Genomic DNA, 26,123 nt, shown 5'->3' with positions numbered 1-26,123 from the left:
GATCCACATTGGCCAACAGAATGAGGAAGAAGTAATGTTTTTTGTTGCTGTTCTTGTTGTTGTTGTTTTGTGGTACGCAGGCCTCTCACTGTTGTGGCCTCTCCCGTTGCGGAGCACAGGCTCCGGACGCGCAGGCTCAGCGGCCATGGCTCACGGGCCCAGCCGCTCCACGGCATGTGGGATTATCCCAGACCGGGGCACAAACCCGTGTCCCCTGCATCGGCAGGCAGACTCTCAACCACTGCGCCACCAGGGAAGCCCAGAAGTAATGTTTTGAGTCTAGGCTTCAAGAGGCCACACGTATTTCCACTTGCTCCCTTGTGCTTCTGACAGACCCTGGGAAGGCCTGGGCTAATCCACTGGTGCAGGAGCATGAGACACTCGTGGAGGAAAGCTGCGCCAGCCAGCCCCACCCCACTCTATCCTGCAGCTCAGCTGGCGTCGGCAGAGCTGCTGCAGCCAACATTTAAAGGGTGAGAAATAAATGCTTATTTTGCCTATTTCTGAATGCCACTGTATTTAGGGTGATTTATTATGCAACAAGAGATAACTGATACAACTTCTTGAATTGCAGTTATGGACTAGGCAATTTTACTTAATCCTGATGACTTTGGGAAGTTTTTATTATTAGTCCTACCTTCTAACTCTATCAGTTCATATACCTGTTTATACACATTTAAAAATCATTTGTGCAGGCCCTACTCCAGGTCTATAAATGAGGATCTCCTGGGGCATGGGGTCTTTGTACCTATTTTTTTTTAAGTTCTGCAGGTGATTGTGATGTGTAGTCATGATTAAGGACCCTAATTGACAGTCCCAAAAGATGAAGGGCCAGCCTATTCACAGTCCAGATTTGGCCTTTCACTTTCAGGCAGGGCTTCAAAGTCCCTGGGAGACTGGGACTTATGTCATGTTCATAGTGAAGCATGTCAAGAGTAAGGATATCCCTGTTGGGACAAAAGATTCCAAAGCCTCCTCCTTGCTACCCCCCACCCCCTGCCATCAACTCCAGGTTTTGCAAGGATGGTTCCCAGGACCCTCTGGAGATGCTGAGAGCCACTACAATTCATCAGTCAAGTACCACGGGTTAGGCCCTGTGCTAAGTGCTTTAGCATAAATCTTATTTCATTCACATTAAAAAAGAGAGCAATGAGGTTAATAAGTACTTTGATGAAACTTATACCATTAATAAATGGTGGACCCAGGAATCAATTTCAGATCTGTGCAAATGCAAAACTCTCAATCTTTTTTTTCTTTCTTTTTTTTTTGGCCACGCTCCTCCACTTGCAGGATCTTAGCTCCCTGACCAGGGACTGAACCCGCACCCTTGGCAGTGAAAGCACCGAGTCCTAACCACTGGACTGCCAGGGAATTCCCCAAAACTCTCCTTCTTAATCTCTAAAACAAACCATTTTAGCACCAGTAGCTCTCACTACGGCTCCAAGGAAAATGCATTTGAAGCAATGACCTCTCAAAGGTCTCTAGGGATGAGATGAAGGCTTGACTGGGTTTCCAACAAAAATTTTAGCCACTGTCAGGGCCAAGGCAAGATGGAAGGGAAAGGAGGAACATGGCAGGGGGTCAGGGACCAGGGGTGGGGAGAGAAAGTCACAGATGGAGATCTGGGAGCCATCATTTTGTGAATCAGGTAATTTTTCAAGTATTGGATGTCCACAACTCAAAAACCATCTAATGAAAATCTAGAAGCTTGGTCCACTACGTACACAACTTCACACAGTAAATACAGTACCGACAGCATTCAGCAAAGAAGTATTTGTTTGGCTGCTTATGAATTTATGATTATTTTTCACCTTGTAGCCTCTACATCTCTGCAATAAGGGGGAAGTGCTCTGGACAAAGAGCCAGAAGACATAGTTTGAACTTTACTGTCTGCCAGTTACCACCTACACTGGAAAAGTCACAGCCTCTTCAGAACCCAGGCTGATCGGTGAAACCACATTCCAGGCACCTGGAGGCGGCTCTTTCTCCCACATCCTAGGATAAGAAGAACCTGCTACATGCTCACCGTGACTTTTCTAATCACTTCTCCACGCTTATTTAAAAGAAATTCCCTATTCCTCGGAGTCTCACACTGTCTAATTATACCACTTTGTGTTTTCCAGTTCTGACATTGCCCCTTTTTCCTGAAGGCTTTAGAACTTGGTTCATAGCCTCTCCATCCCAAGTATCCCTTCCATTACCCCTTCCATTTTCTTGAGTGATATCACAGCCCATGCTGATGGTCAGGACAACCTCCTCAGCTCCAGTGGGGTCAGTACCACCACAGGTCCTCAGCCATCGTAGCCCACTGCCGCACTCTGGACTTCCTCATTCAGAGGGACCCCCACCTCTGAATCCTCAAAATAAAATACCTCCGCCTGACCACAAACTTCCTGATCTTCTTGCTCTCTCACCCCTACTACACCTAGACATCAATCTCGGAAATCCTGGCCCCTTCACCCCTCTTCGGGTTTCCTTCCCCATCCAGCTCAGCCTCCATGATCTTTGTACCTGACGGAGTCAAAACTCCATGACCTGAGATCTTCCTCTCAGTGCCCACGACTGAGGAAACCCAAATTCCTGTCAACCCAACTCTTCACATTCTTTGTATCTCACCTGGGCAACGCATGCAGCTGGAGAAAATCCACAGGGCTCTGTACATTCACGATGCCATTATTAAATCCATGGTTTCTACTTCACCAGAACCCTCTTAGCTGCTTCCCTTCGAGCTCTCCTCCATTTATACAGCAGCTGTTTCAAACCTTCCTCATTTTCTTTATAGAACTTTTTACTATCAAAAATACGAAATGGGGCTGCCCTGGTGGCGCAGTGGTTGAGAGTCCGCCTGCCGATGCAGGGGACACGGGTTTGTGCCCCTGTCCGGGAAGATCCCACATGCCGCAGAGCGGCTGGGCCCGTGAGCCATGGCCGCTGAGCCTGCGCGTCCGGAGCCTGTGCTCTGCAACGGGAGAGGCCACAACAGTGAGAGGCCCGCGTAACGCAAAAAAAAAAAAAAAAATTTTTTAAAACGCGAAATGATTTACTTGCTTATTTTCTGCCTTCCCCAATGGAATTTAATCCTTCATGCGGGCAGAGGCTCTGTCTTGTTCACAGTTGTATTTCCGCATTATAGAAGACACTCATTTTTGCAAAATGAATGAAAGAACACTGACTTTAGGTGGTTTTCCCTGCTGAGTATGGGTTAGGTTCCCCAGCCTATACATTCTTTCATAGCAGCACCCTGTACTTATTCTATCAGGCACCTATCACAGTGTGTTCACTGCCCCTTAGGGACAGTGAAGACTCCTAGTCACCAATTGTATGCCTTTTCCTTAGTTCAGTGCCCGGCCAGTAGTAAATACTCACTGTATCTGAGTAAGTAATAACGTTTAAATGCTTGTTTGTCTTCAGGGCAGCATTTTCCAGAACACTAGTCCAAGGGGCTATGAATAGGGTATTCTGCAATGAAAGGGTCCCATGACAGAATAATCTGGGAAATGTTCTAACAGGTTTCTTCACTACAGGATTTTTCAAAGCTTTTAACATGCTAATACGCACTTTGAGTCTCCAAGAATGAAGCTTTTCTCAAATATAAGCTGAAACTCTGATACATGGCTGGATAGATAGGTACAGATATAGATATACAGATACAGTATGTGTGTATGTTTGTGAAATGGGGGGGGTGAGGTGCAATGGATTTTGATTGCTTTGGAACCACTGCTCCAGAGAATAGAGAAAAATAATAATTTAGGAAACGAGTCTTCTAAAATTCAGTTCATAAATTGTTTAAAAGCATTCTAAGTAACCATTTCATTATAAAATGAAAAGAATTGGGATTTCCTCAGTCAACAGTCTAACATTATCATCTGGCTCAGGTAAGTCAGTAAACAGTTATTTAGAAGATGAACTCATTTAAAGAGCAAAACGGTATTAAAAGGGACACTGGGGCAGTTGCTAACCTAGTCTCTGGAGTGAAATGGAAGGCTGCAAGGAGAAAGAAAACATGATTTAGGGAACTACTGTGAAGAACAGCTACAAACCCAAACTGTAATCCCACAGCACACCAGGCTTCAAAAAAACAGGTGGATTTTGAAAAAACAGAAAAATGAAAATGTTTTGATATTTCAAAACATTTGCAACAAGAAAGCAATTACTGATGCTACCCAGGCACATAGGTACTATGCCATCACTGTATAGAATTGTCATAGAGGTGATAAGATGACTTAAGGAGATCGAAAAACAAAAAACATTGACACATGCCATGAGCCCTTGCTACGTACACATAAACAGAAAGAGACATAAACTGCATCTTATGAGTGACTGCAATTTAAGACATTTTCAGTTATCTTGTCAACACATGAAGCACTGCCTTATCTAATCTGTTTATTTCACACAATAGTCCCTATCATAGGAATGTCTCAAAATATTTTGCACACGAAAGTGTCATTCAGAAGAGAATGCTTTCAAAATGTGTAATCTCATTTCCTGAATTTTAACATTGTATCACAAACACTCAATGAAGTCTGTTTTCCAAAGGAATTCCTTTAATCGTGAAATAATTAGAGACTGGACACTATTTTGGAGCCGGCCAGTTTCTTTAAGGGGGTAAAGCCCTTAAACTCTTTTCCTATCTGAACTCTTTTCATCTCTTCATTTTGTTACAACCTTTGTTTACACAAGATGACTCATGAACTGAAACTAATTAACCTACTATTAGCTGGACATTTGATTTCTACACATTGTAATTAGCTGACACTCAATGACTGTTATTAGCACAGTCGTTATCAAACCCACACCACCTTCATATTCTCTTACCAGAGAGAAGTATATGCATTTCAGGTTTAATTTGAAAATGTCTGACATAGAACTTTTTCTATACTCTGAATCAGCTCTCCCAAATTTTAGAAAACACTGCCTCCTTGATTTACATCCTATTATATCAGCCTTCAAAAAAAATAAACAGTAACCTCCTTTTGCCATGTTGATATATGGTTGTGTATTACAACAAGCTCACTGCGACAAAACAGCTGAAATTCAAAGCGCATTTGATCCTCATTATCTGCAGATTCTACATTTGCAAATTTGCCTACTTTCTAAAATATATTTTTAGTCCCCAAATCAACACTCATGGCACTTTTGCGGTCATTCGCTGACATGAGCACAGTGCCAAAAAATTTGAGTCACTCAACAATTCCCAGCTGAGGTCGAACAAAGTGACACTCTGCTGTCTGGTTCCTGCTCACGTACTTCTCGTGGTCTATCTAGTGCCGCTGTTTTTGTATTTGGGGGCTTTCTGTTGTTTCTCTCTTAAAATGGTCCCCAAATGTACAGCTGGAGTGCTACCTAGTGTTCCTAGGCTCAAGAAGGTTGTGATGTGCCTCACGGAGAAAATACATGTGTTAGATACAGTTCGTGTGGGCATGAGTTACAGCACTGTTGGTCCTGAGTGCAATGTAAATGAATGACTAATATATATTAAATAAAGTGTCTTTAACAGAAAAACACTTAAAACAAGATTATGTATTGACTGGTTGATACCAAATTGTAACCATGGGCTCACAGGAACCTAACTTTGTTCCCCAAGAGCAACAGATCAGTATTTGCTAATTCAGTGTCTGTAGCAACTGTACAGAACATAACTACCACAAAGAGCGAGACTCTCTTGCATTTTGTAACCTACCATCCAGCACCTGAATGTCTGGAGAAGTCAACCAATACTCTCAGAACAATGCCCCTGTTAACAAAATCGACCTGAGTGTGGAGGGGATGGAGGGAGCTCCTGCTGTCCCTGACACTGGAGCATGGGCGGGCCGTGTGACGGGGTGAAGCAGCAGCCAGTCTTGAGTTCTCCCTCTCCCATTTGGTGGAAGGCAAGGCAGTCCTTCTAAGCCTCACAAGACCCTGAGAGAGGGCAAGGAAGCCACAGTTTATCCCCACACTCAGGGCTGGTTCTGTGGGCGTGTGATCTGCACAGACACACAGGGCCCCTTCTGGGTTTAATATTCTGATGTTATTGGCTTAAAATTCTTAATAATTTTTGAACAAGGAGTCCTGCACTTTCGTCTTGCACTAGGCACCACAAATTATGTAGCTGGTTTTGCCCACAGGATTCCTACACTGCTACTCAGTAGGTTAGTCTCACAAAAGGGAAGCTCACCTCTGTATAGGAGGGAGGGGCAGCACATGTCATCCAGAGAAGGAACACAAGGTCCTGTCAAGAAGCAACAAGGATGGGGAGAGGGACCAAGGTGGCAGAGTAGAAGGACCCTAAGCTCACCTCCTCGCATGAGCACACCAAAATCACAGCTAACCGGAGCACAATCATTGATGAAGAAGACTGGAGCCTACCAGAAAAGATCTTCTACAGCAAACATAAAGAAGGAACCAAAACAAGATGGGTAGGAGGGATGGGCTTGCAGTATAATCAAATCCCATAACCCCTGGGCGGGCAACCCACAAAGGGGAGAATAATTATATTATACAGGTTCTCCCACAGGAATGAGTCCTGAGCACCACATCAGGCCCCCCAGTCCAGTGATCTGGCACTGGGAAGAGAAGCCCCCAAAGCATTTCGCTTTGAAAGCCAGCAGGGCTTGATTACAGGAGTTCCAAAGGACTGGGGGAAATAGAGACTTCACTCTTAAAGGGTGCACACAAAATCACACACACACCAGGACCAAGGGCAAAAGCAGTAATTTGATAGGAGCTTGGGCCAGACCTAGCTGCTAGAATTGGAGGGTCTCCTGGGGAGGCAGGGGACAGGGGGAGTTGGCTGTGGCTCACCTTGGAGACAGGGACACTGGTGGCGGACATATCAGGAAGCATTCATCTGCATGAGCTCTCCTGGAGGCTGCCATCTTAGCACCAAGACCTGGTCCCACCCAACAGCCTGTAGGCTCCTGTGCAGGGACACCTCAGGCCAAACAACAACCTGAGTGGGGACACAGCCCCACCCAGCAGCAGATAGGCCACCTAAAGATTTCCTGAGCCCACACATGCCTCTAAACACACCCCTAGACATGGCCCTGCCCACCAGGGGGCCAAGACCCAGTTCCACTCACCAGTGGGCAGGCACCAGTCCCTCCAACCAGGAAGCCTGCCCAAGTCTCTAGACCAGCCTCACCCACCAGGGGGCAGACACTGGAAGCAAGAAAATACAGTTCCACAGCCTGCAGATCAAGTCCACAAACACAGGCCAGACACTACCCTGGGACCAGCTGGCCCCTGGCCTTTGGGTGACAAGAGGGGAGTGCACTGCTGGGAGGCATAAAACATCTTATACAGAGGGCCACTTCTCCAAGGTCGAGAAGCATAACTAACCTACCACATACATAAAAATACAAATAGCAAGTCAGACACAATGAGGCAACAGAGGAATATGCTTCAGATGAAGGAACAAAATAAAGCCCCGGAAGAAGAGCTAAATGACATGGAGATAGGCAATCTACCTGAGAAAGTTCAGAGTAGTGATCATAAAGATGATCAGAGAACTTGGGAGGAGAATGAAAGCACAGAGCAAGAAATTAGAAGTTTTAAACAAAGAATTAGAAAATATAAAGAACAGCCAAAGAGAACTGAAGAATACAATAAGTGAAATGAAAAATACACTAGAAGGAATCAATAGTAAACTATATGAGGCAGAAGAACAGATCCGTGAGGTGGAAGACAGAGTAGTGGAAACCATTGCTGTCGAAGAGAAACAAGAATGAAAAGAAATGAGGGCAGTTTAAGAGCCCTCTGGGATAATATCAAGCATGCTAATATTTGCATTATAGGGGTCCCAGAAGGAGAAGAGATAGAGAAAGGGCCTGACAAAATATTTGAAGAGATAATAGCTGAAAACTTCCCTAACCTGGGAAGGGAAACAGTCATCCAAGTCCAGATTTGATGGAGAAATCAAAACCTTTACAAACAAGCAAAAGCTAAAAGAATTCAGCACCATCAAACCAACTTTACAACAAACGCTAAAGGAACTTCTCTAGGTGGAAAAGAAAAGGCCACAACTAGAAACAAGAAAATTACAAAATGGAAAAGTTCACTGGTAGAGGCAAACATACAACAAAGGTAGGAAATCATCCACACACAAAGCTTGGAGGGAGGTTAAAAGACAAAAGTAGTAAATTCATCTGCATCCACAAGAAGCAGTTAAAGGATACACAAAACAATTAGATGTAAAATATAATATCAAAACCAGTAATCATGAGGGGAGGAGAGTACAAATGCAGGGTATCTAAAATGCATTTGAAATTAAGAGATAAGCAAATTAAAACAAGCACGTAGAACAAAAAATTTTTAAGTTTGTATGGAAACACAAAAGTCCATGAACAGCCAAATCAATCTTGAGAAAGAACAGAGCTGGAGGAATCAGTCTCCTTGACTTCAGACTAAACTACAAAGCTACAGTAATCAAAACAGTATGATACTGGTACAAAAACAGACACCTAGATCAACTGAACAGCATAGAAAGCCCATAAATAAACCCATGCACTCATGGTCAATTAATTAACAACAAAGGAGGTAAGAATATACAATTGAGAAAAGACAATCTCTTCAATAAATGGTGCTGGGAAAACTACACAGCTACATGTATAAAAATGAAGTTACAACATTTTCTAATACCATATACAAAAATAAACTCAAAATGGATTAAAGACCTAAATTTAAGACCAAATACTATAAAATTCCTTGAGGAAAACATAGGCAGAACACTCTTTGACATAAATCACCACTATTTTTTTTTGATCCACCTCCTAGAGTAATGGAAATAAAAATAAACAAATGAGACCTAATTAAGCTTTTGCACAGCAAAGGAAACCATAAACAAAATTAAAAGACAACCTACACAATGGGAGAAAATGTTTGCAAACAATGCAAATGACAAAGGCTTAATTTCCAAAATATACAAATAGCTCATACAGCTTAATATGAAAAAAAAAAAAACCAAGCCAATCAAAAAATGGGCAGAAGACCTAAGTAGACATTTCTCAAAAGAAGACATGCAGATAGCCAACAGGCATATGAAAAGATTCTCAATATCACTATTGTTAGAGAACTGTAAATCAAAACTATGATGAGGTAATTCAGAACGGCCATCAATAAAAAGTCTACAAATAATAAATGCTGGACAGCGTATATAGAAAAAGGAGCCCTGCTACACTGTTGGTGGGAATGTAAATTGGTGTAGCCACTATGGAAAACAGTATGGAGATTCCTTTAAAAACTAAAAATAGAGTTACCATATGATCTACCAATCCCACTCCTGGGCATAGAGCCGGAAAAGATGAAAACTCTAAATCGAAAAGATATATGCACCCCAACGTTTATTGCAGCACTATTTACAACAGCCAAGACACAGAAGCAACCTAAATATCCACTGACAGATGGATGGAAAAAGAGGATGTGGTATATATATGCAATGGAATACTACTCAGCCATAAAAAAGAATGAAATTTGCAGGAACATGGATGGATCTACAGATCATATTAAGTAAGTCAGACAGAGAAAAACAAATATCGTAAGATATTACTTATATGTGGAATTTAAAAACATGATACAAGTGAACTTATTTACAAAACAGAAATAGATTCACAGACATAGAGAAGAAATTTATGGTTACCAAAGGGGAAAGTGGGGATAGAGGGAGATAAATTAGGAATTTGGGATTAACAGACACACAATACTACATATAAAATAAACAACAAGGTCCTACGGTGTATATATATAGTGCAGGGAACTAGTCAATATTTTGTAATAACCTATAATGGAAAAGAATCTGAAAAAGAATATATATATATATATATATATATATATATATATCTGAATAACTTTGCTGTGCACCTGAAACTAACACTACATGGTAAATGAACTATACTTCAATTTTTTTTTAAAAGGGTTAAAAAATAAATTCCAAAAAAAATTATATTTGGGAAAAAAAAGATGCAACAAGCTGGTGACCAGTGCCTGCGATGTCTCCCTAGGATTCTTACAGCAGTTCTACTTCTAGTACAAAGGTTTTTAACAAGGAATAGTGACTACAGGACCCAGTCCCTCTGGTAACCTAAGATGGTCGTAGGCTCAGATAAGAGACTCAGATAAACATTAAAAGGGGACCTCAGCTGTTTTCTCACAGGACAATCTCATGGGTTCTTACACATATTATGCAAAGTTTGCTCCAGTCACAAAGTAGCTCTTTTTCATGTTTTTAGGCTAAGAGCAAAATAAGGATATTTGCTACATAAACTAGGTTTAAATTTTACTTAGGTAGAAACAATAGTTTGTTTTCTTCACACAAAGAACATCTACTTCAAAAAAAAACTCCCATAGAAGCAAGCTGTGGTATGGAATTCAACAAAAACGTTATTTCTACCTCATTAGGCTAACATAAAATGAAGTGGGTATTTTAAAAAATAAAATAGTTTAATTTACTCCTGGATGAAAATGTACTTGGCTTTCTTCTACCTCAAACATAATAACAAGCTGCCATGCCCCCAAAATAAAATGATTAACTTACTGCAGAAGCCATACTTTGGGTCTGTGGTATTTCTGCTTGTTCAACCTTTAGTGGCCCCTTAGGAAACAAGGACTTTGAAGGGTTTCTGTGGTAGAGCCTGTAGCCAGCTCTGCAGCTTGGCAATTGTATAAAGGACACTGGGCCAGCTCTTTTCAAATCTACTCAGTCTGGATTCTCTGCTTCACATCGCTTGCTGCCGTCCCACTTTTGCCATGCTACTTTGGACCAAACCCTGAGTGCTGAGAGGGTCTCCTGATGGGCTGTGCAGTCCTCCTCCTTCTATTCTAAAATCAGTCCAGTGGCAGACTGACCTAGCGCAGAGCTTTATTATATCATTGTTTCATCAAAAGCTGACAGTCCCTCTCTGCACTGCCCTTTCTTTGAACTAAAGTCCACTCCTCCCTCCAATTTCTCCAAACTCATTTCCTACTATGACCGGACATTATTCTCATTCCCCTCAGTACTGCCATTGTTTTTCACACTTGCTTTTCCCTTACTGCTGCTGCTGTGTGTGTGTGTGTGTGTGTGTGTGTGTGTGTGTGTGTGTCGGGGTGTGTGGTAGGTGGGAACAGTCTTTCTAAATCACCCTCCCCAACTGTAATCCAATTCACGTTCTATTTCTCCAGGAGCTCTTCCCAGCTCCTCCAGTTCACATTTCTGTTCTTTAGCTGCACAGCAATATCTATTAGGCCTTTTTTTCTTTTTGTTTTTGGGCCCCACCACGAGCATGTGGGATCCTAGTTCCCCGACCAGGGATCGAACCCATGACCCATGCCCCCTGCGGTGGAAGCGCAGAGTCCTAACCACTGGACCACCAGGGAAGTCCCTAATTATGTCGTGTGTGTGTGTGTGTTTTTGCGGTACACGGGCCTCTCACTGTTGTGGCCTCTCCCGTTGCACAGGCTCCAGAGGCGCAGGCTCAGCGGCCATGGCTCACGGGCCCAGCCGCTCCGCGGCACGTGGGATCTTCCCGGACCGGGGCATGAACCCGTATCCCCTGCATCGGCAGGCGGACTCTCAACCACTGTGCCACCAGGGAAGCCCATGTCATGTGTTTTATATTTCCTCACTAAATAGTGTAGAAGCACCTCAAGAACACAGACCTCACCTCATCTGAATGAGCTGAGCATTCAGAAGCTCGCCCTGAATACATATTCAGTGCATCTGAGCCTCAGTATTGCAGATTCATTAAGTCGACTGGTAGACTGGATGTTTGCTAAACGAGGAAATTTTACACAGATTTTAAAATGTATATAAAATTTATAGATATCTATATATCTGTCTATATATTTGTAAAAAAAAAAAAAAAAACCTTCCAGGCAAAAAGTCCGTTGACTTAATCCTGCTCTCTCATTTCTCCACATCGTTGCCTAAATTGTTCTAAACATCCTTTGAGTAGGCCATTAACCAGGAATCACCGTACAGTACAAACGGTACAAAATTGCATGTCATCGAACTAGCCTAAATAGATCAACATGAAAAAGCCAAATCATTTAATGGAGATTAGACTCTTCTTCAAAGCAATTTCTACTTCCATGAGTAAAGAAGAAAATTTTGATTTTAGGAAGAAACACTTCTGATTTTTAAAATAAAGCAGTGATAGTTCTTCAGTAACTGACTTTTATCAATATACTTCTGAGGACACATCTTATTAGCCAAAGCATAAGAGGGTTTACACTTTTTAAAGCTATCAAAAGTTTTGAAGTATTCCGGTAGATATATCATGACCTTGCTCATGAAGAATGAACCATGTACTTTTATGCCATGCTAATAATTTTAAGGAAAAGTGCCTTTTCTTTTGCTACCAAGAAGCACTTTTGTATTCAAGTTTCCTAGTTGTCATAGTGACTATTTTTTTTTTTTTTTTGCGGCACGCGGGCCTCTCACTGTTGCGGCCTCTCCTATTGCGGAGCAACAGGCTCCGGACACGCAGGCTCAGCGGCCATGGCTCACGGGCCCAGCCGCTCTGCGGCATGTGGGATCTTCCCGGACTGGGGCACGAACCCATGTCCCCTGCATCGGCAGGCAGACTCTCAACCACTATGCCACCAGGGAAGCCCGTGACTATCTTTTAAGTCATTCATAAATGTGTTATTGGGGACAAAATATTGCAGTACATTCCATACTGCAGTAACAGGTTCTCCCAAATATAAATTTGCCTCACAGTCACAGATCACCTGATCTTGTTAGGTGTATGATGTGAAAGGAGGAGAGAAAGCATCCACAAGTCCAGCAGCACATAAGGAAAGGCAGTGTTTACCTACACTCCAGCATTACTTCCAATTAACAATCCCAATATCCATCCTGCCACAAACATCTCAAAGTGACAATATAAAAAGCACAAGGAAGGGCTTCCCTGGTGGCGCAGTGGTTGAGAATCCGTTTGCCAATGCAGGGGATGCAGGTTCGAGCCCTGGTCTGGGAAGATCCCACATGCCGTGGAGCAACTAAGCCCGTGTGCCACAGCTACTGAGCCTGCGCTCCAGAGCCCGCGAGCCACAACTACTGAGGCCACGTGCCACAACTACTGAAGCCCATGAGCCTAGAGCCCGTGCTCCACAACAAGAGAAGCCACTGCAATGAGAAGCCCGTGCACCACAACGAAGAGTAGCCCCCGCTCACCATAACTAGAGAAAGCCCGCGTGCAGCAACGAAGACCCAATGCAGCCAAAAATAAATAAATAAATTTATTTTTTTAAAAAAAGCACAAGGAAAATTAATGCTCTTTTTAAAACACTAATATTGAAAATAAAATACTACTTCTTTCCAGTCACTATGAGGACTTTGTATAATCTCCAACCAAATGGCACTTTCTGTCCGTTGACTTAAGAGACTCCATAACTCTGACCCATTCTCTTTCTCATTTCCTGCTAAAATCAAATCTTTATCCTCCGAAACTATGTAAATTTCTTTAGGAATATCTGCTTCCTATATGGAATAGAGTTTAAGACCCAACTCCCATAAGCATTTAGGAAACTGTAAAACATATCACAACTCTGAAATAATGTTATCTGAGACAGCTTCTGGGACATTCAATCCTTTAGGACTGATCATCTTTGTGAACTCATTTTACACTCTCCAGAGTAAACATTCTAAAATGCAAGCCTGATCCTCTTACCATTCTTCAATGGCAACCCACAGCCTAATGCATGAGGTTCACATCCCTGGAAATGCAGTGTATCCTGTGCATAACCTTCCCTTGCCTAACTTTTTAAATGAACTAATTAATCTATTTTTGGCTGCGTTGGGTCTTCGTTGCTGTGCGCGGGCTTTCTCTAGTTGCGGTGAGTGGGGGCTACTATTTGTTGTGGTGTGCGGGCTTCAGTACTTGCAGCGCGTGGGCTCAGTAGCTGTGGCGCACAAGCTTAGCTGCTCCGTGGCATGTGGGATCTTCCCAGACCAGGGATCGAACCCGTGTCCTCTGCATTGGCAGGCGGATCCTTAATCACTGTGCCACCAGGGAAGTCCCTTGCCTAACTTTTTAATTTCAAAACCTACACTCAACCATACATATCTACTTACATCCCTTACACTGGCCATTCCAAAACCACTTGCATTGGCCTCAATACGCCATCTCTTTCCTCTTTACATCCATTAAATTAGGCCCTGGTTTCTCAGACTCAGCACTATTGATGTTCTGGACCAGATAATTCTTTGTTGTGAAGGCCTGTCCCGTGTACTGTGAGACATACAGCAGCATCTCTGGCCTGTACACATTACATGCCAGAAGCACGCTCTCCCCCACCCCTCTCCAGTTAAAACATCCAAGTCTGCAGAAATTTCCAAATGTCCCCTCTGGGGCAAAATTACTCCCAGCCAAGAACCACTGAATCAGAAAGTCAATGAATCCCCTAGATGCCCTGCATACTCACAAGACCCTTAAGAGCCAAGTTCATTGCACATAGGCTGCAGGGTCATACGACTCAAACCACAGCAGTTCTGTTCACAACAAATCGTGAGCATTTCCTGAAAAGCAGCCATCTCTAGGTCAAGAACAGGGAGGCTAATGGTCTACAATGATGTTCTTACACTGGATAATAACCAGTCAACTCAATCAGACTTACTCTAGGCCCCCAGTTTCTAGGGGTTTAATGGCAAACATACTAAGACAGACAAAGACAGAGTTGCAGAGAAACTAGGAGTCATGTGCAATGAATAGAAATTACGTGTCTGAGACACACATGGAGAGAAGACACCCGAGAACAGTGGGTCTGGAGCTGCCTCTGGGATACAGAATTACTGTTACACTTTTCTTCACCACGAGGTCTAATTATGAACCTGACAAGGTTCTCTATGGTCCTTACTCTCCATGTATGCTTAATATCTCAAAAAGGCATAGGATCCAACTTGGAAAAACCTAGGACAACCTGACCCACAAAATAAATGATAGTAAGGAATTATGATCCATAGAACGAAATTAATAAACTGTTCACCATTTGAGGGTGAATATAAGTTTTGGGAAAAGTCTAGCAAGACATTCTGAGACAAGTCTAAAGACTAAAGAAAATAACCATGCTACATAATAGATTTTGGAAAACAATCAGGAATAATTAGAAAGTGGTGAGATAAATATTCCTTTGGATTTTGAAAACTAGCTCTGAAAGTATATCAAAGATATCTGGAGCAAAGGCAACCTTGTAGGGTAAGTGCACTGTCACGTCAACATGTCTAACTGAAACCAAAGGGCCGAAGTTCTGTAAACATGATCTGTAACATTCCTTGCATAGAGACATCACCATATACCATCTCAGGGTGCTCCCGAGACTTAAACGACAACACGTGTAAACAGTCTGCCACAAGAGCTGGCATTAAATGTTGGTGTCTTTTATTTCCCATTACTAAAAATTTTTAATGATATCCCTCATTGCCAAAGTATGAGCCTTGCCTCACTCAATATTAAAATGCAATTGTGCGTCATAGGAAATAAATATATTTAAATCAAACTTCAGTTTGTATTTTCTGACTCCAATGCATATAATCAGCTCCTTAGGGCACAAATCACACTGACCTCAACTCCCTTAACTCCTAGAAATTCAAGAAGTGATTAAGACATTGATTGACTAGCTCTGCCTAGGCAGGAATGCTCTGGAAGCAAAAATCACTTTTAAAACTTCTAGAAAAGTTAAACCTTTTATCTACATGTGAAAGTCTGGACTACTGTATTAAGTGAAAAGACATTTAAAATGTGCATTAAGCCACCTAACTGAGCTTTTACAAGTTTCCATTTACACAACTTTTGCATTTTATAAAAAGAAAGACTGTCTTTTTAATTTGCATTTTCACAATGGCATGTGTAGCCATAATATTTTACCACTAAAAACACACAGCATAAATGATACCAAAGACTAGGTGTTTAATAAACTTAATCCTTCAGAAACAGAACCATGTTAACTAATGTCAGTTTTAATAAGTACCAATACACAGATATTTAAATATCTTCCACAACTCATACTTAAAATGGCATTTAATGACTTATCATGTGGGCAAACAAAGAGCAATATTTAAAAATATAATCAAATGTCTTTATGCTCACATTTAGAGAAGTTTACCATAAACCATTATAAAACAAAAAAAGAAAATTTAAAATAAAACTTTACTGTTTCAAGTCTTAAACAAGCCCGAAATGCATAAGGAAAACCAGACTGCTCCTTCTGGGTAAGTGTTGCTTCATTTCTAACACTCCTCAGACCCAGAGAATTAAACTTCTGTGGAGGCGAACCTCTAATGACTGCAAGCTTTCCAACACTTTGCTGGGAGTCTGGCAGCTCATTCGAGTACAATTAAAATGTTCTAAAAATACACACACACAGAATATTCATGAAAGCTAGTCTTACTAGCTTTGAAATGTGGTGCTCTTCCTTACTTAAGAAAAATGCAAGAGGTTAATTTCTAAATCTAGAAGACTGCACAGGGTTACTGAAAACGCATATACAGACTCTAGCACGATTTTTCTCCATGAAGCCATTTTTAGTTTAGATTCAATTAATTCCTCTTCTATGAGGCAGCACCCTAAGAACGTGGATGACCACGGTCAAGCTTAACTTTTGCTCTCTAGAAACATCAGTGACTTTAAGGCTGAAAATAAAACACTTCCCCCTACTAAAGGGAAGAGAGTAAAACAGGCCAAAGAAGAGTTTCTTAAACTGCACACAAGCTGATCATACGCAAAATTTTGAGTCAGGCTTGACTTGGAAGAGAAGAGCCACAGATTTCATCAGGTTCTCAAAAGCTATTATGAGCCCCGAAAGATTTCTCACCTATTAAATTAGCAAGCTGGACTAAACAATTTCCTCTCTCAATTATACATTCTAAAACACCATGCTGACTTTGCACCTGTCCTTGTTTTTACCGTAAGGCATGATGAATAAATGACCCTTTCATAAAATCTAGTCAAACTTGTAAAGTAATACTATATATTACACATATTGGTAGAAATTGTGATCAGCAGACACTCATGACAGCATACAAAAACAACAAAACAAATCCAAAAGTTAGCTATGACCAAAAGCAATGAAGTTTACAAAGTGACTACTGCAAGGAATATCCTTGACTCAATTCTGAGTCAAAATACCACAAAGCAAAAAGTTACCTGACTTCACTAAATACCAGAAATATACTCGGGGGATTTTTGGCATCTAGGCAAAGGTTATTAAAAAAAAAAAAAAACAAAACGAAACTGAATGAAATGATGGGTCCTTCAGTTCAAGACTAAGGTGATGTAGTACCATAATGGGGACTATTTGCTTAAAAAAAAAAAAAAGGTTTCTCCCTACTAAGCTTAATATTTTCAAGACTAGTTGGTCGTCACTTGCCTTGAATATAAAACTGATACACAGGTCAGCTGGCTTTTCTCCTTACACTACTCTCTAGAACAGAAAGTAGCAAAGGTGGTAAGAGGAATGCACGTAGGCTTCAATTTACACAACAGGAATTGTGCAGAATGTACATTTTTCCATGCAAAAAATCAAATTATGACCATTTTATACCCGGCTGTCATGTCTAATCCACTCCTAAGCCTCTCCTAGCTTCAGAAATACTGGGGCACATGCATTGCCATCTAGGACAACTTTGTGTCTACAGCTTTGATTGTATCTCTGAAACTCCAAAATCCGTAAGAGTCTCTTCTAGTAATCTGCTTCTAGGAATCCATCCTAAAGAAAGGAACTGATCCAACGATGTTAAAATCTACATGTAGCAAGATGATCAGAGGATAAAAGTATGAAAAGCTGGAAACAAGCCAAATGTCCACCAATACGTTAGAGAAATTACAGTCTATCTAGCCAATTGACCATTATTCACTCATTTAAGTATGAAATGTGCAGATTATGTAACACGGAAGAGTATGATTAACAAGTGAAAAAAGCAGGATACACGATTACACATAAAAACCACGTTATGTAAAAACTATGTGGGGCTTCCCTGGTGGCGCAGTGGTTGAGAGTCCGCCTGCCGATGCAGGGGACACGGGTTCGTGCCCCGGTCCAGGAGGATCCCACATGCCACGGAGCGGCTAGGCCCGTGAGCCATGGCCACTGGGCCTGCGCGTCCGGAGCCTGTGCTCCACAACGGGAGAGGCCACAACAGTGAGAGGCCCGCGTACCGCAAAAAAAAAAAAAAAAAAAAAAGTGTATATATGTATTTAAATTGCATTAACAAAACTTATTAGGTGGTTCCTTTTAAGAAGTAGAGTGAGGTTGGGGAAGCAGGGCAGATGTGAAAATAACTTTCATTCTTTGCATTTCCCTAAATTTTTTGCATTTTTCCAATAGAAATATACTGATTTTACCTGGGTAGTTTTCTCTTAAAAGAGAGACAAAAACATGTGTATATGAAAATATTGATAGGAATACTCAATTACGAAAACAAAGGGCTAAAATGGAAGGATTGTGCATTTAGCTTTTCCTATATTTTCTAAACTTTCTGCAATGTCATATACTTTATTTTTTTAATCTATAAAATAACCCTGAGTCACCTTTTTATCAAGCATATAATCACTCCTTAACCTATTATTTCATTTTTCATATCCTACTCCAAGTATAATTTTACCGCATGACGTATTATTACACAGATTTTAGAGAAACCCCAGTAAAACTGAATCACTCTAAAACTGAAGAAAGATTTTTTTTTGACATAACCTGTTTTTCTTATTAGTTATTTGTCCTGTCCCCCATTATCACTGAAGTCTTTCCCAAAGCCTGACCACAGGTGGCTTATACCGTAGCTGTGGAAAGTGCGGGATCTAGGATCACACTCTCTGGATATGAACCCCAGCTCCGCCACCAGCTGCATGATTCATTTCTCTTTACTTCAACTTGCCCACTGCTAAGTGGAAAATGCACTAACTCTCAAGGCTGCTATGAAGATTAGTGAAGAAGACTAATGTAAAGCACAACACAATGCCTGACACAGTAAGCGATTAGCTATTATCTATTAGCTAATTAAGCTATTATTCTAAGCACTGCACAATACGTGACAAAATATATATTTTAATAATTATTATAATCAGTGGAAAATTCATTTATAACAAAATGAAACTAATTCAATACAATCTTTATGTTCTATGCATTACTCCAACTTAGACATCAAAAGAATAAGGAAACAAAATAGTTCACGATAACGTCATTTTTATCTCACCTATACTTTACCTTGCACAATTCACTGAGAGCTAAAATTGTTTTTCTTAAGCATCTCTTCTCCTAATTTTCAACTGCCATCATTACTAACAGGATTTTAGTGTTTTCCTTCAGTTTCCCATTAAAAAGGGGAAGGTATTATTTAAGGTCAGGGGAAATTGCCTACACCATGGATATCAAAATGGCAAAACACAAACTTTACTTGAAGAGGGATATCTAAATGCTTTCTTCTTTCTTCCCACTTTTCAGATCACTCTTTGAAAAAAAGGATTCGTTAAATAAAAAACAAAGATTAAGCTTCTCCCGCCCCCCTTTTTAAGGGCAGAGATATATCTGCTTAGATGAGGAATCGAAGAACAAATGAAAATACCTTTCTATACCTGGACTCCAGCTGTACTGAAAAATCCCACTAGTTACTCACAGTCTGTTAATTCCTGATTGGGATAAATCTTCCATTACTTGAGATAGATCAGCTACTCACACTTCAGAGGTGTGAATTTATCTAAGAGGACAAAACACTGTTGTCTGGATTTTTATTATCTACAAAAGGATGTGCATGCACTGGCAGCAGAGTGGGAATTAAAACCGAACTGTTCTCATCTACATCAAGGAAAAATTCAACCATATGATTTTTCTGCAGCAATTTGAGAAGAGATTGTTTTAAGTAAGTACGGTTGGGTCATTACAAAGAAATGAATCTTCACTGGAAAATGTGATGCTGGAAAAATAAAAGATACAAAATAAATATTATTAATAGTATAGTACCCGTGAAAAAAACTTTAAAAAAAGTGAGGATGGGAACCTTCATAAACTCTAATACGGCTGATATGATGAATGCACTCCAAGGGGTTGCCATGTTCCCCAAGAAGGACCCACAGCACGTGGGCATTCCGAGGCTGGCAGCGGTCCCAAAGTCTGGAAGTATTTTACCCCCAAAGCATCAACTGCTAGCAATTTTTGAGTCTGTTTTGTCTCTGCCCATGACAAGAATCAACTTGTTCCAAAATTCCACTAAGTATGTTTCTTTTATGTTAAAACTCTGCTGTTTCTGGGAAAGCTAAAAGCTAGAATTTTTTACACATGTGGACTAAAGCTATAGTTGGACCTTTCAGTTCCTTAACAGAATAAATATATATATTTTTTAAAGAACTACCACCCTGCTGCAGTTTATTCTGAGAAAGTCACTCTGTTTTTCAAAAAATTAAAAAAGTAAACCTTGTTTTTCTATACAATTTAACTTAAAAGTTCAAGAACATTTTGTTTTTAAGAAGAAAAACAAAAGTCAAGCATTTAATCTAAATTAATTGCGAGTTCAAAGAAAACTACTTAAGGGAATAGTGATGACTTCTATTTACGAATGCTTTTTTCTAGTCATCCCATCTATAAATACCTAGGTTGTATATTTTTTTAAAATTGATAATCACGCTATCACTGTTAAGTATTAAATACTTAAAACTTCACGAGACTAAATCCTGATTTCTTAGGCTTCTCTTTAAATACAGGTGAAATGATTTGGGACATCTTTATTTAATCCCCTGTGAAGCTATACTACCCAACTGTATGTCAGCCTCACACAACGAAGACAAATAGTTTGAAATCCCGGACAAGAAAGAGTACAAACCATGACATTCTAACACACCTGCCTCAATTACATAAAAAGTGGACAGAAAGTGAGAACGTCTCTAAGGTCTGAGATAAACAGAACTTATATCATGTGGCCTAATTGATAACAAAGTTACTATTTTAATAAGCATCATTTCCCTTTGAATCATTTCACTTACTTTACACCAAGATTTCTGAATCTCAGCATTACTGACATTTTTGGACCCAGAGAATTATACTGTGGCTGTCCTGTGCACTGCAGGATGGTGAGCAGTTTCCCTGGCCTCTACCCACTAGATGCCAGTAGAATCCCCACCTCCAGTCAAGACTCCAGACAAAGAATGACTCCAGACATTACCAAGTGTTCCCTAGGGGTAAAAGTGTGCCCAGCTGAGAACCATGTCTTGACACTAAAGAAAACCCAAGAGTTAACATGGATAAAATCCTAAAACGTGATTTTATTTGAAGTGATTTCATAGAGACATAAAATACATCAATTAGTTGTACTAACCAAGTCAGACCTTGTAAATGGAGACAATACTACTAGGAAGATGTGATCATCCATTTTGAGGGACGCAAAGATTTCAGGGACATCGTTTTCACAACATGAATGCTAACTGGCACGTGACACCCCATTGCTTCTTCAATCAAGAAAGTTTTCAAGCCCATAAAGGATAAGCAGGGGGGCTTCCCTGACGGCGCAGTAGTTGAGAGTCCACCTGCCGATGCAGGGGACACGGGTTCGTGCCCCAGTCCGGGAAGATCCCACATGCCGCGGAGCGGGTGGGCCCGTGAGCCATGGCCGCTGACCCTGCGCGTCCAGAGCCTGTGCTCCGCAACGGAAGAGGCCACAACAGTGAGAAAAGATAAGCAGGGCCCCTTGAAACTCTAGCACAAGTATCAGAATGGGCTCATTGACTGTTCATGATGAATTGCCTATGAATTGTTCAATCTCTATCCTGTGTCACAGATCAGACTAATTAAAATGAAAACAACAAATCTGAGTAGGAAGTAACCAGAAAAAAGAACATTAAAGTCAAGGCAGACAGTCTAAAATTTTGTACCGGGACAACTCATGAACACATCTTAGTTCCTTTCTCTTCACCTAAGCAAAGCTGTTCTTGAGAATTTTTCAGAAAGCAGATAATTTTTTAAAAATCATTTTATGGAAAAAATTCAAGATGAACACTGTCCATTTAAAGGTTTGCATTAATCTTAAGAACAAGAAAAATCTCTTAGGCTATTTCAAAGCAAGATTTCATCTCTCTTTAAACTTACAACATAAACCAACCAAAAGACAGACTTGAAGTTTAAATATAAGTCCCCTTATAGTACAAATGTTGAATCAGTGCCTAGAAAACTACAGCTTTTAAGGATACCTGGCAATCTGAAAATATAACATCCAAAGCTGTGTCTATCAAAATGAAATCTCTAATTTTTCCAAATAAACATTTTATTTCTAAGTTTTAAAATATCTCTTTTCTTTGCATGTGGGAAATAATATTTTAACTTTTATAAGACATAAAAAGTGACAAAAGCGATACCAACATTTTATAACCACATGCCAAAATTTCAACGATTAACTCAATGTTTTGATTTCTTCAGTCTAATTGAAATCAGTCTTGTTTTTTTTCTCAGTGCTTGAGTTTCTGCTTCTAAGCAGACATGAGAAAGAAGCAGTGGAAATCAGAACAGCAAATTCTGGATTTCTGACGGCAACTATAATCTTTTTTCCTTCTGAATTCATTAAAAACATTTTCTTCCTCACTCTTCTTTCTTAACATAGATTGAAAACATACTACAGAGTTTTTTTCTTGCTTAACATTTTCCCATGTCTTTAAATATTCCCCCAACACAATTTTCAATGCCCACTACATATAAATTCTATGGTCAAATCATTTAACTGTTTTTTACTTTAGAGATTTTAAATTGTTTCCAATCTTTTGCTCTTAGTGCTGGGATGAAAATTTTTGTGCATAATTATGTTTGCATCTTCGATTATTTAGGATAAATTCCTAGAAGTTAATTTACTAGTTCAAATAGAAAAAATATTTTTGAGTTGTACATAATAAATTGCTTTCGATAAAGACTGTGAAATTTGCACTTCCATCACTGGAAGAGAATGCCTATTCACTGCACATTAAAAAATAACAGACATTTTCTGTTTTAAAAAAAAACTGTCAATTTTAAATATGAATATCTCATTGCAAATATGAATATCTCATTGCCTTAATTCACATTTTTATTAGCGAGACTGAACTTTTTTTATGCTTGCGATTTATAATCCTATCTTCTCAAATTGTCTGTTTGGCCCTTTATCCACTTTTCCACTGTAGTGGGTTTTTTTTTCATATTAAACTAGTATGACTCTACATAAACGCATATAACCCTTGCTTGACATCTAGAAATTTTAAGTCTTTTAAAAAATTTTTTTCTTTTTTGAATTTTATTTTATTTTTATACAGTAAGTTCTTATTAGTTACCTATTTTACACCTATTAGTGCATATATATCAATCCCAATCTCCCAATTCATGCCACCACCACCCCTGCCCCCACTTTCCCTCCTTGGTGTCCATACCTTTGCTCTCTACATCTGTGTCTCTATTTCTGCCTTGCAAACCAGTTCATCTGTACCATTTTTCTGGATTCCACATATATGCATTAATACATGATATTTGTTTCTCTCTGACTTACTTCACTCTGTATGACAGTCTCTAAGTCCATCCACGTCTCTACAAATGACCCAATTTTGTTCCTTTTTATGGCTGAGTAATATTCCATTGTATATATGTACCACATCTTCTTTATCCATTTGTCTGTCGATGGACATTTAGGTTGCTTCCATGACCTGGCTATTGTAAACAGTGCTGTAATGAACACTGGGGTGTATGGACATCTAGAAATGTTTAATTTTTATGTCCAACCAATCAACGTTTCCCTCTGATTTTTCCACTTCTTTACTACTTAGAAAATCCTTTCCCATTTCAACATAACTATTGACATATTTTCCTTTCATTCTTGTGTCTCATTTTGACACCTATATTTTTAAAACACCTGGAATTTCTTTTTGGTATGGTTATGAGGATGCTGATTTAATATTTGGTAGCATGAGAGCCCATTAATCATTATTTCCGAAATTTTCCTGCTTATTTTTCCAGATTAACTTTTAAAATCACTTTGTCAGGTATCGCTCCCCTCACTCCAAAACAATCTCATTTACATTCTTATGGAAATTGCAATTAAACTATAAATAAAAATCAGGAAGAATGTATAGAAGAATGTTGAGTACTAGGTGCTATCACACGTCCTCATCTTGTACCTGACTGTCATAGAAATGCTTCCTGTAACTCATTTGTTTACCAATACATGGACTTTTTGTTTCAGATAGGAATTTTTCTTTTTTTTATTGTATTAGAGAATTCACCTCCCATTTTTATTACTAAATCTTTAACTGAATATAGATTTTGTATTTTGTCAAACGCCTTTGCGACATTTTGGGGGGACTGTGTATACTATCATGCTTTTTCCTCTAGATCTCATGTATAAACAGGTTTCTTAATAGTAAGCCATCCTTTAATTTGTCGTAAGTCTACTCATAACAGCATTATTCTTTAATGTGCTGGTGATTTGGATTGCTTGTGCTTCAGTTAACAAGTTTACATACGAATATTTCTAGTCTGGAGCCTTTTAAAAGACAATTTTTTTGAATACCTATTAAAATTTCAGTGATTTCTATTTCAATTAGCTGTTCAACTTCTTTATTTTACTTACATTTTCCCTGAACAACATTTATTTGTAGATTTCCAAATCTGTTTCAGTTTTTAAATCTTTATTGAATTTCCTATTTATATGCCATTTATGTATTCTAATTTGCTTCAGCTTTGATTTTCATTTTTCCTTTCATTAGGTATCTTAAATATTTGTCTTCCCCATTTCCTGTCTTCACTGTGTCCACCAAAAATCAGCTATTTGATTTACCAAATCTCCTTTCTGTCTTGTGGTCTAATTTTTTTTTTCACTTATTTGCAGGGTGAATCTTAAGATGTTTTGTGTTGTGATGTGCTATTAACTCAATTTGTAAAGTGTCTATTTCCATTCACACTGTGAACCTCTCTTGGGGCAGGCTGCTATGAAACGTTATGCCTTCTAACTCTTAATTTAATTAATTAGAAAAGCCATTGTAAACTCACTATAATCTACTGGAATTTTCAGAACATATTTTTTAAAATGTTGTTTATGTTTATGAAAACAACCCAGTAACTAGATCTGGTCTTAGAAAATTAGAAATTAATTGTGTTTTTCCAGAAGACACCATTCCAGTGTTTTATATTATTCATTCTCAGCACTACACAAGCCAAACACTTCAAAATAAATTATGTTAGAGGGAAGAAACAAAATGGAATGAAGAAACAAATTGAATGCTGGAAACTATAGTTTAATACAATGTAAATCTAAACAACTTAACTTTATTGAAATTAGGAAAAAATACATTTTAGAAGCCTTATGTTTCTTTTTAGGAATGATAATCTGATTGTTATGAAACTCAATACTTGTATAACTGCTATTCATGCATTCCTGCAATTTGCTCAATTTTTTTTAGCCTATTAGATTCCCTGGTATATTGTTACCATAATTTGGCTTGCATCTTCCTGTGTAATTTGTGTACATTTTTCAGAAATGCTGCTTAATTACCTCTATTGTTTCCTATGAAACTCAAATGGACATTCCTATAAAAGAACATTCTTTGAAATGCATTTTCTATATTATACATAAGTAGGGAGGAAAGGCTTTTCTGAAAGCATTAAATATCTTTTATTTTTACTTCTGTGATTTACCGAAACCCATAGACTCTACTGGTCAACAGATGTTCTTATTCTTAACTAGAGAATATCCCACTTAATGTAGGAAGCCTCTTCAACATACACTCTTTCCTCAGAAGTTTACATTTCCCTTCTGGTGCAACCACTGTGGAAAACAATATGGAGGTTCCTCAGAAAACTAAAAGCAGAATTACCGTATGATCCAGCAATCCCACTCCCGGGCATATACCTGGACAAAACTGTAATTCAAAAAGATACATGCACCTCTATGTTCATAGCAGCACTATTCATAATAGCCAAGTCATGGAAACAACCTAAATGTCCACTGACAGATGAATGGATAAAGAAGATGTGGTATATATATACAATGGAATACTACTCAGCCATAAAAAAAGAATGAAATAATGCCATTTGCACCAACATGGATGCAACTAGAGATTATCATACTAAGTGAAGTCAGAGAGAGAAAGACAAATATCATATGATATCACTTATATGTGAAATCTAAAATATGACACAATGAACCTATCTCTGAAACAGAAACAGAATCAGGGACA

The 26,123-nt window shown here is 39.4% G+C and overlaps 1 protein-coding gene across 1 annotated transcript in view; it reads right to left on the bottom strand.

Moving 5' to 3' along the window:
- The window catches only part of DCLK2 (doublecortin like kinase 2), a gene marked incomplete at both ends in the record, with an annotated part of 155,332 nt that overhangs the window by 109,523 nt on the left and 19,686 nt on the right, over positions 1-26,123 (bottom strand). The window lies entirely within an intron of this gene.

The sequence above is a fragment of the Grampus griseus genome, assembly GCF_964374135.1.
Source record: "Grampus griseus genome assembly, chromosome: 4".
NCBI lineage: Eukaryota > Metazoa > Chordata > Mammalia > Artiodactyla > Delphinidae > Grampus > Grampus griseus.
The sequence above is the reverse complement of the archived record's forward strand: the minus strand, read 5'-3'. Positions and strand labels throughout refer to the sequence as shown.